Source organism: Lutjanus erythropterus, chromosome 9 (genome assembly GCF_056507025.1).
Source record: "Lutjanus erythropterus isolate fLutEry1 chromosome 9, fLutEry1.hap2, whole genome shotgun sequence".
In the NCBI taxonomy this organism is placed as follows: Eukaryota; Metazoa; Chordata; class Actinopteri; order Lutjaniformes; family Lutjanidae; genus Lutjanus; species Lutjanus erythropterus.
Window position 1 is genome coordinate 38,970,113 of NC_139325.1, and position 18,061 is coordinate 38,988,173.

Sequence of the window (18,061 nt, forward strand, 5' to 3'; positions counted from 1 at the left end):
TTTACCCCGAGCATTTTGTCTTAACATTCTCCTGCTTCTCTCTGCCCTTCTGTTATGCTGTTTACTCTGTGATGAATGGCTCTATTTCAAGTTGAGCTTTTTTTTTTCTCTCTTTTAGCTGGAATAGATTACAATCTGTGCAATTGTGCGGAAACAAGATTGATCTCGCTAAAAAACATTGTGGAGGGGGGCAGCGGAGGAAGGAAAATATAGACTCCAACAGCACTTCACTCTAATGTAGAAATTTTCAGAACCATTTCTTTGATGAAGGCTTTTTAGACTGCGATGGCTCTCGTAGAAGCGGGTCTCGATAAGAGGGCTCGGAGGGCAGGAGAGGGGTGTAAACAAATTTTGCGATGGTTTGTAATGAGACATGACACAGTGAGAATACTGTGGCCTTTTAAATGGCAGGCCTCGTTATCAGCCTGGTTTCATCGCCTCAGAGGGGCACAGACTCGGATAATGGGGCATCAGTAATGAAGGGTTGGACAGAAGACCTGCTGAAGCTTAATATGAGAGGTTGCTCAAGCAATGAGTTAATGTAACAATGAAAATGTATATAGTGAGCGCGTTTTTACCACTGACCTGAATCGCAATAAGTTCCATTGTGAGCGATACTCTTCTTAATCAGGTTTCTGGCTGAGCTTGTTATAGCCTTGCTATTTTTCATGATTTATAGTTAATATGGTGTCTAAAGAATGGCCTAGGGTAACCATTGAATATTAAGCAATACCTAAAATTACTTGAAATAATAATTGCCTCCCTCACAATTCAACCAAAATTAATCACATAGGATGAGTGGATTGGAAAATGAATCCTTCCTGCTAAGGTAAGAAGAGAGCTGCGATTTTAAGCAGGGATTCAGGGCGGTTTTGGTCATGACGGTTAATATTAAAAACTAAAGCAGTAAAGTTTTTTTTAATAATCTATGTGGGGGCACATTCATTCCAGGAGTGAAAAAAAGAGTTTATGTGCAATTCTTTAATTAAACGACTTACTTAAAAGAAGGAAAGGTATTGGAGGAAGGTGGAGGGGTTGTAGTAGGCGTTGTCAGCGCAATAACTCACAAGCCTTCAGGTTGCCTCGCCTCCCTTTTCCAGGAGTAAAAGAGAGATGCATTTATTCTCCAGCTGGATGCCAGGGGAGAGTGAAAGCAGAGGGGAATGAGTCTTATGGAGCAGTGGAAAAAAAACCTGTCCAAGGTCTAGGGAGTTGAATGGTTTACATGCTGGCTGCCAGCTTACGTTTCGTCTTAGTGTCACAATTTGTTGGGGAGCATCACGGACGCTCTAAAAGGAGCGGGCTCTCTCCCAAAGCCTCCCCGGCGGCTGAAGACTTGCTAAACGTCACTCACGATCACTCAGCCACTGGGGAGAGGAGAGAGAGTAAACAGAGAAGAGAAAGGAGAGGGGGAAAAAGGACAAAATGAAAGAAATAAATAGAGAGACAGTGACAGAAACTGACGAAGAGGGGGAGGAAGGCGAGGAGGTTGGTGGTGAGATGACAAAAAAAATAAGAAAAGGGAGTAAAAAGTAGAAAGAGTGGCAGAAAGTGAAAAAATACTCATGCATGCTAATCCTCGTCTCCTGTGGCGCTCTGTCTAATGTGAGAAAAGGCTACTGAGCTGCAGAGCTTGGAACCGTCAAGGGATTGGACATGTTTGCTATCCAAGCAAAGCACAAACAACAACAGGCCATCCAGAAGTCTGCGAGTTTATGGGCATCTTACAGCAGTGCCCAGGTTTTGCTGCCATGTTGAAACAAAGAAAGAAAAAGGAAAAGTTGGTTTCTGTCAAACTGATGCCGTCTACAGGATCCATGCCTACTCTCATCTTTCCTCCGCTGGTAGCAAAGAGCGTGGGAACTGCTTTCAGAGCATTCAGCGGAGGCGGAAGACTGACCCCGACTTATCGACCAGCGCTCGCAACGCACATCTTCATGCCTGATGTGGCTACCTGCCAAATACACAGCGTGTTTAAAAAAACCTATTGATTGAGATGAACCTATATACATATTTCTCCCCACCAGTAGTGAAACTGTAAGAGCAAAACCAATGTTTACATAACACAATGCATTCCTAAATTAGACCACAGGTATTAATCTTGATCTTTTGGACACCAAGCTGTTCTTGCTCAGCTCTCACTCCATCAGACACCGATAGCATAGTCGCTATATGCCCAAAGGCAATGCTAAGTATGCAAGAACACATGCTTATTTTCAATTTGAAAGGAACAGTGTATTGAATTTAGCAGCACTGAGCAGCGAGCTTGCAGATTGTAAAGACGTTGCCTCACTTTTTCCTCCTTTGTGTGCAGGAGAAGCTACAATGGCCATGAAAAATGAGATACAGAACCAGAGTTTAGTTTTCATTCTCAGCAACTGTAGAAACAAGGCAGTGCACCAGCATCTGTGAGGACCTGCGCCTTCAGTGGCAGGGATGTTATACTTTGGTACCGAGTCCATGCAAAAATTCTGATGACGTGATGCAAGTCATTTTTCTGCAGTACCAAAAGTAAAAGGGATGCAATTCTTGCAGACGTGATGGGGGCAGAATAGGCCTTCAGCAATACAATGATAGCAATCCGTATTTGCTATTGACACGTCGTTAATATTAATAAGAAAGCAGTTTGCTAAAATTTTAGACAGTTAGGTGAATTAAATGCAAAATGCATTATTAAAACACATAATGAATACATCCCAGCTGTGAGCTCATAAACAGCATATCGTATCTGTAGCTGCTACGAGTGATACGCAAACAGTTAATCGTTTAACGGGTGTGTTTTTCAGTTGCCACATCCACACATGAGAAACAGCATGAAGTCACACACGAAACAACAAACAGCGTGACTGACACACGAGGCAACGGCGACAAAATGAGCGCAGATAAAACAGGACAGGTCTGTCAGAGGTCGAGGGGCTCGGACACTTAGAGGGAGCTCAGAGAAGAACTGCTCCCCCTTTGCGTCGAAGCTGAAGTGAAGGAGCTGGAAAGCGTTGCTGGAGAGCGAGACATCATGCTCAGTATGCTGCCACCCCCCTGAATAAACATGGATGGATGACTACAAGAACAGCGTTGTATGTAAACTGCAGGTATACCATCACAACCACTATTGGTAATACAACAAACCTATTTTTTCACATAGCCACTTCCACCATGTATGGAAGTCTCTTGTGTTTGAAGAGGATCATCAGTGATTAGTCATAAATTCACAAAAAACAGGTTGCAAACAGTGCCATCAAACTTTTCAGACGACATGAGGAAACACTTAACATGAGTAGAGTTTGTTTCAGTTCACCTTAACGTTGCATTAATAATGCATCCATAGCAACAAGCTAACTTAGCCTTACCATTCAGTCTGTGTCATCTGTCATCAAAACATGTACGTGGGATTTAATGTTTTTTATTTTGGTATCAAAATGGATATGAAGAATTGTAGAATTTCACTGGTAGTGGCATCATCTACTAAATTTCTGGTACCATAACATCCCTATTCTGTAGATATGAAAGGCTCATTCACTAATAAAAACATACTTATAAATTAAATGTTATATTCTGTTTCCCCCTAAATCTTACTCACAGTCGTCCACCATTTAGCATAGAAGTGGTCCTTTTCATGTGCTGGGAGGGTTTTTATGAAGATAATAATATTTTATGCAATTTCTTTTTTCTTCTTTCCATTTGGGATGAATGTGTCATGAATTCTGGCAGCTCCCATCATGCTTGTGTCCATGTTGCTATGGAGTAAGTGACTGAACACCTGAGCCCCATGACATGTTTTTTTTTTTTTTTGCCCTTGTTACTTTATTTTGATGAATCTGTTTAAGCCACTGGCAGTTCCTCCTTCTACTGTAACCATGGATACAGACAGCAATCAACCGTATTATTTTTTATAAGGAAGAATAAGAAATGGAGCGAGCAGATGAAGGTCTGAGGATTGAAAAATCCTAAATAAAATAAGTACAGCAGACTCTTGGTTCTTTCACAGTCAGAGTTTTTGATCCAGCACAACTGTTTTTACGACTTTCTGGTGTGAAAGAATCTTGTAAACTTTGATACTGATGAAAATGTAATTATTAATTATGAAACAAGATCTGAGGTTGTGCCTTGTTTCTGTGATTTATTTATGCACACATCTGTGAACATTCCTCCTCAGTAGGCATCAGAGAAACTGATATCATTGAAAGGAATACGTCTCACTTATTTGGGCTGTTCAGATTTAGGTTTTGATTTTTGAAGTGCATCATACGAGGCACGGGGTCAATGCAGGGTGCATCCAAGTGATTGCAAATCAGTTTGATTCACCTTAAGCAAAAAGGTGTGAACATCTCATAACTGGTGGCTGTCACAAACAGCCCAAATGTTTCTCTCTCGAGTGTCAATCAGTCTTTAGATTTGTGCCTCCAGAGGTGGCCTTGTGCACCAACACAGCTTGTTGCAGTTTCCCTACAGCCACAGTGAATGACAGCGAGGCACTGAAGAGGCCCTTTTCTCAGAGCTGACACCGCCGATTTGAATATCAAAACATGATGTAAAACGGTGATTAAAAGCCAATTACAGCTCGTGTCAATGAAAAGTCAATTAAGTGTTTCAGGGGCTGCAAACGGGTTTTTTTTTGCCAATGTAATGACAGAGGGGGAGCGGAGAACAAAGGGGAAAAGAAGGGATACAAAGGAGAGAGGCAAAGGGAAAAAATGAAATAAGGCATCTGAGAACAAACAGACGGGTTGGAGCGGGTGCAGAAGACAACATTCGGATGAATACAGTGTTGCACAGTCAGACGTGCAAACATCATCTGCTGCAGAGACAGGATTTCTTCCATTCCCGTCACCATGCAGTCATGAATTATGAACAATTTGCTTAAAGGCAGCATTCAATTAAGAGTCGAATCCACCGGGAGTGTGAGCGAGGATGTTTTCTGATAAAACCTTAAAAAACAAACCCTCCCGCCCTCTTATTTAAATGAGTCCATTATAAGTCCTAGAGCCTCCCTCCTGGCCATGTTTCAGCTGATTGATCCTGAATTACTTATTTATACACCACTAATGAACGGTGAATATGAAAAAAAAAGAGGAAAGTACTGGTAAGAAAAAATTATTCAGGCATGATGCATGGTGCAGCTGCCAGGTTTTTTGATCACCCGCCTGGAGCTTTGCAGGAGCAGCCGTGTTTGCCATGTTGAGATGCAGCGGCGGTGAGACGCTGCAGCAGCAGCAGCCTCAACGCCCTGAGAGGCGAGGCCGAGGCTGTAAATGCCACTGCCCCAACAGGCTCCCCCAACAGGAAGAAATAAATAGCTAAGAGGCAAGCTAGAGCTGCTTAACCCTGTGCTTTAATTATTGAGAAATGCCTGAAATTGCCAGAACGCACAACACTCTCAACTCAAGAGGCTTGTTAGAGAGTAATGAAGAGGTTTGGAGCGAGAGGGGATCATTTTAGAGAGGTGCCAAACTGGGGTAGATCTGTGTTGAGAGGATCTGTGTTGATGCTCGTCTGCCCCCGTCCTGTTTTTGTGCAGCGAAAGGCCCCGAGAAAAGATGAGTAAAGTAGAAAGCTTCAGTCCAGTCTTTAAATACTGTGTTACTCTATGACTTGGCAGTCAATGATTCCGCTCTCGGCCTCAATTTGCTGCGTCGCTCTATTCATCCCTCGCTAATTCACACAAATCACCACCAATCAGCTCGTGCACACAATCAACAGAGATGCATTCCACTCATGCACATGCGTGCACAAGTATGCAACCGTAATCAAGCGCACAACCCAGTGTTTACAACTGAGCATTTTTCTTCCAAGATCTGAGGCTCTGGAAAGGATCTGGCAATAAAGAGGGGAGTTATTTAAAGGAAAAATTTGACAGCGTATCAGTTGGGGTCAGTGACACAGCGAGGGCCAGATGGTCATCTAGTCTGGCTTGTCCTCTCTCAACAGCTTCTGCCTCTGTACCCAATTTGTTCAGTGCCATTTCCAAGAATAAGTGCTGGATTGTTGTACTTTACATTTCCTCCACATGAACTCTTCGCTGCCTTGGCCTCTCTCACACCCCGAGAACAAGTAAACAAATTAGGAGTTTTGTTGCACACAATGCTGCTTACGAGAAAACCCTGAAACCAACGTTCATCAATAGAATAATCTGAACAGAAACTAACCCGTCAACTGACAGTCATTATCATGTGCTGGATATAAGAACAGGTTTGATAATCAGCCAAGAAATGCTTTAACTGCTGGCTCACAACGCAAGCCTTAACATGTTATTTATGCTCGACAACAACTGAATACAAGGTTTCACTTTAATGTTAATAGAGTGGGCCCACACCCTCATAAACTGGTCTGGCTGTTTTCAGAGTCAGTGTTGCCAAGATTGTGCCAACAGAGAGAGACATCACTTTCTTTTGCTGACCAGTGTTGTTTGTACGTGTTTTTTATTGTTGTAATCCTTTGCCATTTAAACATTTAATAAAACCTGGCAGCTAACACGCAGTCGATGCATCTCAGACAGCGTCCTATAAATTTGTTTTCCTGTATGGCAAGAATTTAAGGCGACAGACAGAAGCCAAAGATTCTGCTGCCTCATTGAAAATCTCCGAGCACCTGGAAGTGATTTACAACCTCAACCACCAAGTACACACACAAATATTTAATAACTGTGATACGCAAAAAGCCATTAGGTGTGCTTAAAACAGTGTTATGAGGCTTTACGCTCCATGTGCACGGCATCATTTTTAACTGTAAGCTCTGGTAAAATGCTTTCTTTCATTCAATCGGATTAATGATCAGTCAGAATAGCTGTTTTCCATCCATTTATTTTTTAGGTGCATTTCCTCAATTTCACAAAACTTTTTAAGCTCATTTGTTTTTTTGGAAAAAGAGTTAATGTGCTTAATGGGTAACAGGAAAACACTTTTTTCCAAATAAGTTCTGACACAGCAAACATGTCTAATCAGCTGTTTTTCACTCCTCATGGCTCTATAATACATCCATGATCACTCCACAGATCAGATGTAACATTCCTCATATTAATACATCAAACAAACAAATAAGGCCTTATTTCCATCTGATTTTCTACATTGTTTTTGAACGGTGCTCTTTTAATTACACCACGGCTGGCGCCCTCTTCTACTGAAATGGTATTATGGTTTTCTGTTTAGAGAACTGGCATCACCTACTGCTGATCTCCTTGAACCAACTCACATAACAGTCGTGAGTGTAAAGAAGCATTTATTCACATTTTCTTTTTCTATCTTCTTCTTTTAAAATTCACAATACATTTGTTTTGAAGAAGGCTAGTCTAACAATCATCAGATTTAGCACCATTACAGGTCAACTGTGTAAGATGTAGGGTGATGTAATGGTAGAATATGGCAGAAATGGAATATAAAATTCATAAGTATGTTTTCATTAGTTCATAATCACCTGAAATTAAGAATTCTGTTTTGGTCTGTACCAAACAAACTTCTTTTCTTACATCTGGAGAACAGGACGCCGCCATGTTGCACTGACATTTTTCCACAGTAGCCTAGAACGAACAAACCAAAAACTGGCTTTCACATTTCGCGTGTTTTGTAGCCACTGTTGTTTCTCCCACAGCCTTGGAAGCCTTGGTGTTTGCGGTCTGCAAGCTTACAGCTTGACACTTTAAAATCCTACACACTGGTCCTTTAAAGTAGCGTCTGCGTATCCTTACGACTCCTGTGCATTCCCCAAAAAGGTTATCCGGTTTCTCAGTATGATGTACATCAACTCTATCTCCTCTTTTTTAAGCAATAAATATTTACATTGAAGTATGGAAGGAAAAATATCACAAAAACAACAATTATATAAATGTTACAGATAATCTGTGGAGTACATATTGTGATCTTCGATAATGAGCACTCTCAAGTATTTGCTTTCCTGCAATTAAATGAACAAATCAGTGCCAATTTGAAACTAGTGCAGCATCTGAAGAAATATTACCTGTTTATTTTCTGGCAGCTGCACTGACAGCCAGTGGTTGTGGGATGAATGGGTGAGGAGCTATGAAACAACAGAAGACAGTTGCCTGCGAATTTATGACTTTTCTCCTTCTGTAGTCTACGTGTGATCATGTGCACGTTTCCCACATAGCAAACACGTCAAGAGAGCGGAGCTCAGCTTTTGATCGTCGTTGTCTGTTCTTCGGCTAAACGAGCTTTGATGTGACCGGTGGGGGGAACGACTGAGGATGTGAGTTGTTTACGTTGCTCAAGAGGCAAATTTCATTAGCTCACTTTGCAGCAGTTTGGACAGCCGTCTAGCACGCAGAAGCAAGTCAACATCCCCCACATATCATCAGTGGTTTTTGCGGAGCAATAAGTTTGGGGGAGGGGGGGTTGTTGGGGCAGACAGGGCACTGAAACTGGATTTTGTTCCATTATGCATAACAAAAGCCAGAGACCCGTGGTGTATTGCGGTAAGCTGCTGTGGCCAAAATGATTCGGCCACAAGGAAAAATTCTCAGTGCCTGCTGGGCCAAACCTTAAAAACACTGCATGACAATCCATAAATTCTCTTCTAAGAAGAGAGTTCACTTCTAGCTGAAGAGCTCCAGCATGGTTCAGTGCCATTACCATTTGAAAGGGGAGAAGATGAGTGCAGTAGCAGGGGGGAGATAGACCAGCGTGCAGAAAGAAAGGCTGATGGGGAGTGTGGCAGGGGAAGAGCGGCTGACTTGTTGAACTTGGCGCATGGATGAGCTTCATTCGTCAACAGAGCACTACATCCACTCCCCTGTTCAGGTTTTGCCCTTGAGACAGCGTTGGCCCGGTCGGAGTCAGTATTGTGCAGTTGGAGAGCACATCTGAGCTCGTGCGGAGAACTGAGGGGAGACTGTAACAACTTCAGGAAAAATAATCCTCCCACTGTGCCAAAGTCATAAAAACAAGCTCCCATGCTGCACTTTTACATACTGATACCCAACAGTAAAATCAGACAAAACGCCAATAAAGTGTTGATTTTAAAATATACCTTTATTGCTGCTGCGTCGATTTTCTGAATTATGCACATAACCTCTGGGTAGAAATAAAGTGATGACTAATTTATGAGATTATGGGGTAGCAGAATACCAGGGATGTTAAAACTGGTAACAAGGCCCAAAGGAATACGAAGCTACAAACATATACTGTATGAGGGTACAGAGTGCAGTCAGAAAGTAGTAGGACAGTGATATGTTTTTCATTGTACGGCTCAGTAAACCAGAAAATAAATAGATTTGAAATAAAAAAAATGGCTTTGAGGTTAAAGTGCTGACTTTCAGCTTTAACTTGAGGGTGTACATCCATCTTAGGTGAACAGTGGAGGATTCGTTGCCCTTTTTGAAAGACTAATCCAACTTTAGACAATGATCCTAAACTTTAAGTCAAGACAAAATGGAAAAATGTCTTTGTAACCTTATCCCTGGTCCTACTGTGCACCTATTTAACAATATATGCTCAAAAAATACTTTGTATTCCTATATCAAAATCCAATCATGTCTACTTCCTCTTAAACAAAATATGACGAGTGCTTAATCAGGCTTTCAATCAATCAATCAACTTTAAGGAGCACAAAGCTAAGATTGATTAGCAACAGCATGCTATGTTGGGTTATGACACTCCTAATTTTCAATGTTTAAATCAAATCCCTCTCAGCATCATGTCCTGTCTGTCCTGTTTCACTTCAATATTCATCAAGATGAAGAAACTATCTACTCTGAAAATGCTAATTTCATTTGGACTTTGGTCGCTGGCCATGTGTTTTACTTCTGAAAGACCAGACTGAAGACCAAAAAGTCCCCAAAAAACAACCCAGAAGTGAAGAATACAGGTCCATCAGAGCATCACCAAAGAAGACACAAGTGTCTGCTGTCATGTGTGGGTTGGACACTTGTGATTTACAACCAAATGCCACTATGATGACTTTAATTACATTTAGTTTACTTGTTTTAAGCCTGTATTATTGGAAAACTGCATAAAAAGGACTAAAATTACTTTGCTGCTCATCTTGTGTGGATGCAAGTTAAGGCTGGTTAATATGGACAAAATCAAAAGCACAATATTTTTAACCAATGATGAACTCATGAAACCTCTCTCATACCACCACATCCGATACCAATAGCTCCTTCAACACAAGCAATTTGACAAAGCATCTGAAGAACCAACACGATGCAGAGTTCAAGGAGTTTGCTAATGCTAGCACATGGAAACAGCAGCAACATTTTTTAAATTTCTGATGAAAGTAAAACATGCTTTTTAAAGTCATTGTATGAACTGTAATGGCATTATTTAACACTCACGTTGGTACCCAAATGAAAGCACTTCTACTCAAACTTGGCCTGGAAAAAAAGTGGTACTGGTGCATCCCTATTTTTGACCAAATACTGGAACAATATTGTAGGGTGAGTATTGGTGCTTTCACTAATATTAACACAAGGTTTTTCATGAATAATCTAAAGTAATGTGGACGTAATGAAGTGGGTGAAGGAAAATAATAGAACAGCTAGAACAGTGTGGTGATTTCAGAAAATTATATATATCAATATACTGTAATGCAGCCTTTAAAAAACAGGAAAAGACAACACATCATACAATATTGAAATCTAAGATAATATCAAGTCTCATGTCATGATATCAATACGATATCGATAAATTGCCCAGCCCTAATGCAAGTCTGCCTTTTAAAAGTTCGGAGGCAATGAATAGCTACATTTGAATTACAATGTGTATGCGATAAACTGTGGTCAAAATATGTGTTTATTTACAAGACAAAAAAAAACAAAACAAAAAAACCCACCCGCACACACACCATTCATGAGGTTTGTCCATGACCTGAGACAGTGTACTTCACACACTACTATTCAGGGACAGAGAACATCAACTTTCTCCCACTTTTGATTATTCTCTTCATACAAAGTCTCAGGTGCACCTGCAGTCCCGCTGCCAGTGGAGGAACTACAATGAAGGGTCATTTCCAAACCTCCGTCTGTGACAATTGTGCTGAAACTCTGGCACAAATTGAATTCTGCGCTTTTATGGAGGCAAAATGACTAAAAATTTGTACTTTTGAGAGGCAGAGAACCATCCCCAAAGTGAGGGAATGGAAAAAATCAAACTGTGCTCTCCCCCAGCGTTGGCTTCTCAAGAACCAGTTTGTTCCCACCCTGGGGCAGGCAGGTAGGTTATGACACCTGTTTCCACCTGCTGGGTCAGAGTTGCTCCCTGCCAGCAGTTTCCTCCCTTTTCCCTTTTTAGCACGGTTCCACACCCATTTGGAACCGAGTGAAGCTACACACACACACACACACACACACACACACACACACACACACACACACACACACACACACACACACACACACACACACACACACACAAGCCTGTAAATTTAGCCAAGCTATTTCATGGAACGCTGAAGCACAAACACTGGGCACAGAAGGTGGAGTATATGCTGCGGAGTGGCTAGTGATAACAGTTGGTTGGTCGACAGCGGAGAACATTTCCGGAGCCTTTGGGTGACTACTACAGATTGGTAGCCACTATGCTAACATTTGGTGACTCATTTCAATGAGTCAGAAATAAATTAAATATTTCCTCGGAATGACAGAAGAGCCTTTTGAAACAGAATTTTGACCACAAACGGGCCCCCGCATTTATGTTAACAGCCTTTTAAAGCAGTATGAGTCACCCATCTTTTTCAAACTGTAAAGAAAGATGTACAGGAATATGAAAAGCCTTTAGAGGCTTCCTCCAGACATTTTTAAGGCATAAAAATACTCTGCTTTAAATAATGAAGGATCCAGAATCTATTCATGTGCAAGTATTCTTCATTTCGAAAGTTTAAATACAATATGTCACGTGTAAGTAACTGTGTTTGTCAGCTCCAAATGGTCATATGTTTCCATAATGAGGGTTAATAAGAACAGATAATGTGATTCATTCTCAGAGTTAGGCATCTCAACAGCATTTGAAAAACCCTTTGAAAACAAAAAACATTTTTAAATAACTATAATAATAAATTAGCGTACCACAGGGCAGGTCTAAGTGCACATTTACATCCAGCAGCAACAGACACACATACTGGTGCGGATCACGTGTCACAACAAAACCAGCTGAGCTTGCATTGCAGTATTAAGTTCCACAATGAGCAACATGATGTATCATATCCAACCTACTGCTCTGGTTATTTAATTGGCTTCAAATTATACTTAATGTTAACACAATCACTCAACCGTCCCTCAGTATTACAGCTTTAGTTCAACACTGTCCCAGCTTGTGGGAGCACAACAGATATTAGCCACAGCCCTGCAACATGCTAACACCAAGTGCAACAGGCTAACCTGCAAAAGTAACATAAAATTTTGTTAAGTCCGAATCAATTGATCCTTGCGCTGTAGTTTTGAAGCAAAGCTTGCTTCATGCTGGCCCTCGTTAAGAAAATAAGTCGAACTAAAGTCGTGCACACAAAAGACGTCTTATGTCAGTTTTTGCAGCTAACAGAGAAATTGCTAATAACTTTATCTTACACATATTCCTATTAAACAGTTTGCATGTCGTACTAGAGTTTGCATTTGGAAGGAAAATAGTAGTTATTGGATTAAAAACTCCCGTGCAGCCCTCAAATCTGCATGTTATCACAGCCACAGTGAAGCATATTAGTTTTAACATGCTAAATCATTTATTTCTGGAATGACAGTATCGCAAAATCAATGTGGTTAATGTGACACTGGTGACAGTGATGTCACTGACCACCCATCAGGTGAGTACATGTGTTAAACCATGCACATACATCATTCTGCACAATTAAGCTCAAACATGTGACCACAGTATCAAAATAGTGTCACAGTTTCAGTCCTGCACACAAGGTGCGACTTCTGAAAGACTGGTTTGTGACCGGTAAACCAGGTGTGGCCAGGTGTACACGTTTTAGCAGGAAAACGGTGCTAGCCGATGCAAACACTCTTTGAGGAAAGCAAATGACTTGTGACACCTCCTGAGCAGAAAAGGCTGGCGCGTTGACGACTTGATCCTAAGGGTATGAACAATCCAGTGTTGTCCAGCCCTCGGTGTTGACAGGAGGCTGGGAGCCAAGCACCGGACACCACCTCAGCAAAAGCATGCTTGACAGGGCAGTGTGAGTGTAATAGATTTGAAGTTCTCCACTCGGAGCTGTGGAGAGTGTCGAATCGCCATGGAAACCGAGATGGCTGTTTGGCAAGTTTGAGTGGCTTTCAGTTTGAAACACTTCTTCAGTTTAGCGGCTTCAGCTGCGGCGCTACTTCTCTCACGGTTATGAAAACCCTCCGATTGCACGCCGCTCCCTTTCTCTGATCATCCTCTTTTCTTCCCTTCTTCCTCCCCCAGCTCAGTAAGGCAATCATCACAGCCCCGCGGTGCGAGAGCGTCTTAGCTATGGCAGATAAAGGCTGGGAGATTGTCAGTAATGACGGGTCCACCAGCGCTGAAACTTCCCAGAGCTGCTTGTTTCAGCAGTAATTACGATGGGGGAATGGTGCACCGTGACTGGCTCTAAAAAGCTTACCAAGCCTTTTGCTTGTGATGCCATGTCAACTTTTTTACAGTAGGCAAGTCAGTCGGATAAGTAAAAAGGGGACTTAAAAGCTAAACAAAATGTGCGAAACAAAGAGGTAAAAAGCAGAGGCGGCAGGCTCGGTGCTGAGTGATGTGGAGGCTCGGCCAAGGGGAGGGGAGGAGAGGGAAAGTGCTATGAAGTCTATGAATAGGGATGAGATTGGATCATTGGTGCTCAGTGTTCTCCAATCACAGCTCTGTTGAGGAAGGTGGAGAGTGAAGTGATAAGACAGGTGAAAAGGAATACAAGAGAGGACAGAACAAATAATGGGGGAGGACGATGGGCTCCAAGAGGCAGGAGAAGGAGTGATTGAAAATAACCGCAAACAGGAAGAAAGGACTGATAAGTGTGTGTGCATCTGAAAAGCCTCTGCTGTACCACAAAGAAAAAAAATCTATCATCTGTCTTCCCCTGTGTCACTTTCTGTGAAGCGGGCCCTCAGTAATCACCTTCTTCACCCTCTCAACTGCTTCATCCTCGCCTCCTGTTCTCATCCCATCCGCCCACTCTCATCCCCCTGATCTCCGAGACACACATGTGCTTATGAGGAGAGCGCTTAACCCTCCTCTCCATGGAGCGGCCCCGCCGAAGGTGTGTGTGTGTGTGTGTGTGTGTGTGTGTGTGTGTGTGTGTGTGTGTGTGTGTGTGTGTGTGTGTGTGTGTGTGTGTGGAGAAACTCAGGGTACCGACGGCAGCCGTGAAGAGAGTGCTTGGTTTCTTTCTTCATCCCACATTTGGGCAGAAATTGGATATTGAGTGCAGGGGCGAAGCCCGCTGAGAAGGCATGAATGAAGATGAACAAATTTCAAACACCCACACACATGTAGTGGTATGACATGGTCGATATTATTGAAAATGGTGGGAGTTGGGGTGGATTGGGGGGGGCGGTGTCTTGGTACAGAGGGAGATTTAGTGAACGTGTCCACCTGTGTCGGCTACCATGGAGAAGTCATCTATCATGGGTCAGTCACACAGTGCAGAGGTGTGGGCTGCGGGTGGCCATGATAAAGGGCCACTTAATTCAAGTCAGGCTGCTCTGAGAAGGCATCAAGATAATTGCATTCATTGCAAGAGCAGAAATGAAAAACCAGGTGGTTATTTATAGGTTCATATGGGTATAAATATACACCTTTACTGTGAAAAGGGGCCCTTAAGGCTGAAAATGTATTTCACTGCATTTAAATCCTATAAATGCCAGCTGATTGCATTTTTTACTATTTACTACTGAACTCTCATCTATGGCTAAAAACTATTTACATGCCAGGCTGCACACACACCTGCAGACACAAAATTAGTCATGAAACACTGAGTCAATTAATTGTTAGTTGTCTGATAGCACATTCAAAACAATTTTGATAATTGATTAGGTAAGTTATCACAGAATGAATGCGATCCAAACAATTAATCTAAAAAAATTGCAGAGTAATTAATAATTAAAATAATCAGTGTAGCACACAAAACTGTGTTTTTAAATTTTCACTCAGCATGAGATCTCACCCCGGTGCTGTTTGTCATTGTAACTGTAGTAAATGGCCAGACAAACGTCTGTGACTGAAACACCTGCGACAATCACAAAAGTGCACATTGATTCCTTAAAAGCAGAGGGCATCAATTTAAGCATCTTAACTTGTCAGCGGCCGGCACCTCAATAAACAAACTCTATTTAATGGAAGCCGAGCGCATTTACATTCCAGCAAACAGCTTCCAATTACGCGTTTAGATGGCATACGTTGGCAATTAATACAGCAATCTTCTTTAATGCCCCACCTAGGGAATTTGTAAACATCAATTTTATTATAAGAAATAAGAGACCCTGTCAGATGAACAGGCTCACGCTCGGCAGCAGGCACAGCATGATTCTGGCAGTAAAACATTTTAAAAATCCCAGTGGAAGCTAATGTTACCTCTCCAAATCAACCACCGCAACCAAATCACTACCAGAGTGAAAAATTTGTGATGGTGGGTGTGAAAACTACATGAGCCTTTGCAACAAAAATCAGCCCGTCTCGATCTGACCGATGTGAGGGGAAAAACTTTAAAAGGAATGAGGTAAAAGCAAATCACCCAGCTCCCCTCCACCGCTGTCAATATGACTAAAACTGGTCTGTCCATATTATGCCAACAGCTTCTGATCAATAACCACATACTGCATCAGCTGCACCCATAAACTGGCGGCTTTCACAGTCAATAGAGTCAGTCTTCAACATCGTCTTCGCTGCCCTGTGGGGGATGAGACAAGTGGACTGAAAGCCTGGACAGAAAATACTCAATTTGTTGTAGAGCTGCAGCTAACAGTTATTGATTAATCTGCCAATTATTTGCTCCGGTAATGATTTTGTCTTTAAAATGTCAGCAAATAGGAGATGTTGTTGAGATATTAAGTTTATTATCATATATGACAAAGAAAAGCATTAAAGGCATCCAAAAATGAGAACTGCAGTCGAGCCATAGGTGAGTTGGAGCCATAATAAATAGGTTAATTTATCCCCAGAGTCAAGTAAAAGGCTGCAGGAACACTGCAGGAGCGCAGGACGAGTGCAGCATTATAATTTGATAATGACAAGTTCTCAACTGTGAATTGATCAGCTGTCAACTGTTAATTGTCTGTCAAAGTCAAGTTAAGCCCCTTATTCTGAAAATAAAAGCCAACTACTCTGAAAAAAAAAACCGCAGTCTGGAGTCTGTGTTTAGTGACTGGCTGCCAGACTCCACTAACACATTGCTCAGTTTAACCATTATAAACATTCACTCCTTATTACAACTCATAAACAGACACTTACTCATTTGGCAAACATTCAGAATTAATTTGCGCTCTTATTATTGTGAATTGGCAAAAAGCAACACAAGTTATAGGACAGAACAGATATTTCAAAGGATGCCGCTGTAGTGTTGTTGTCAGAGAAGCAAGTATTTCAACTTAGCATCTTTCTTTCACCTCTGACGACTTATCATGGACATTTATGATTTATTATGGAAAATATTACATATTTCTCTTTTAAATTCTCACATTTGAGAAGATGGAATCACCAAATGTTTGGCATTTGTGCTTAAAAAGTGACTTAAAAGTTACTCAATTAATTGTCTCATCGTTTCAGCTGTAGCCTTTCTGTATTTTATATAACTTTAAAGTTTAATACCTTTGGATTTTACACTGTTGAGACAAATAAGCAGCTCAAAGACCTCAATATGAGCATTGGGAACCTGTGATCAGTATTGTTTTGACTTTTTTTTTCCTAAATTGAAAAACTAAAGAGATTTGTCAGTTGCAGCCCCTAATTCCAATTTTCAAAACGAAAAACACGAATGGAGAAAGCACATCAAAGCCCATTTCTAAGACTCGCGCTCACAGGCAGGTTTGCGTCTTTTGTTTACAAGCCGCTGGTCAGTGGTAACAACAGGGTAAACTTTTCCGCTACGGTTCAGAATAAAGTAAACAAACTGCAGGTCTGATTACACCCTGAGCATACTGATATTATCTGCAATCCATTTAAGTAAGCGGCACTAATGACATAAGTTGAATGGAATAAGTTAATGACATAATCCTCCTTTTTGAGCTAAAGCTAACTAACCTTTACGAAGGGTTACCCCAGGGTGAAGCTTTAAACGGCTTATTGACATCTCACGCTCACATGTGTGTGTGCGCGCATTGAGGTCTGATTAAGTCCCTGTATATCGACTGCACACACACTTTCTGAACGTCAAGAACAGGAATAATGTACAATCCCAAACCCCAGGAGTCCACTTTAAAGTAATTACCGTGGTGCGCATGCAGATGAATCTGTTGAACGAGTGAAATGGTGAGTTCGAAAGCTCGAAAGAAATTTGCAATCATACTTCATGGTAATCAGGGCCTTCGATGAGTGGACCTTTTGAATTGTTAAAGCAATTAAGCCACTTGATTAGCTGTACTTACAGTAAATGGCGAGACGAAATATAAAAAGAGAAACACACTGGGCAAAAGGGCTCAACTGCCTCTTGAACAAAATAAATAAATAAAGCAAAGAGACACAATCACTTATTTAAGAGCACAAATTACTGTGAAAATGTGAACTTGTGAAAAAGGTAATATTAACAGATGTGATCACTCCTATTATTATGATTCTTTGTCTTACTTCAATTTAGGGGATAATCATACGCTAACGTCTGGAACCATCCATTGTCCGTAACTGTTTATCCTGATTGGTTGCAGGAGGGCTGGTGCCCAACCCAGCTGACACTGGGCAAGAGGTGGTGTACACTCCGGACAAAAGTTCCCAAAACGCTGTCAAACACGTAAATAGGAAGTAAAATGTTGCTGTATATCAATATTAGTAATAGTCTTTTCCTGGTTTACCCAATTACATCCACATTTCTGATGATTATCAAAAATCTAATTATGTTTATATTTTGTCCAACAGCCATGCCTACAATATTGTTGCGATATCAATAGAGGTATTTTGTTAAAAATACTGGAAAATTTAATTTTGTCCATGTCCCCTATCTCTAA

At 41.4% G+C, this 18,061-nt stretch overlaps 1 long non-coding RNA gene across 1 annotated transcript in view; it reads right to left on the reverse strand.

The window, feature by feature from the left end:
- Window positions 1–940: 940 nt before the first annotated feature.
- LOC146322152 (uncharacterized) overlaps window positions 941–18,061 on the reverse strand; it is a 46,763-nt gene continuing 29,642 nt past the window's right edge. Inside the window, exon 3 of the long non-coding RNA XR_014771428.1 lies at window positions 941–1,367. This is a non-coding gene — a long non-coding RNA (uncharacterized LOC146322152). The remainder of the gene's footprint in view (window positions 1,368–18,061) is intronic.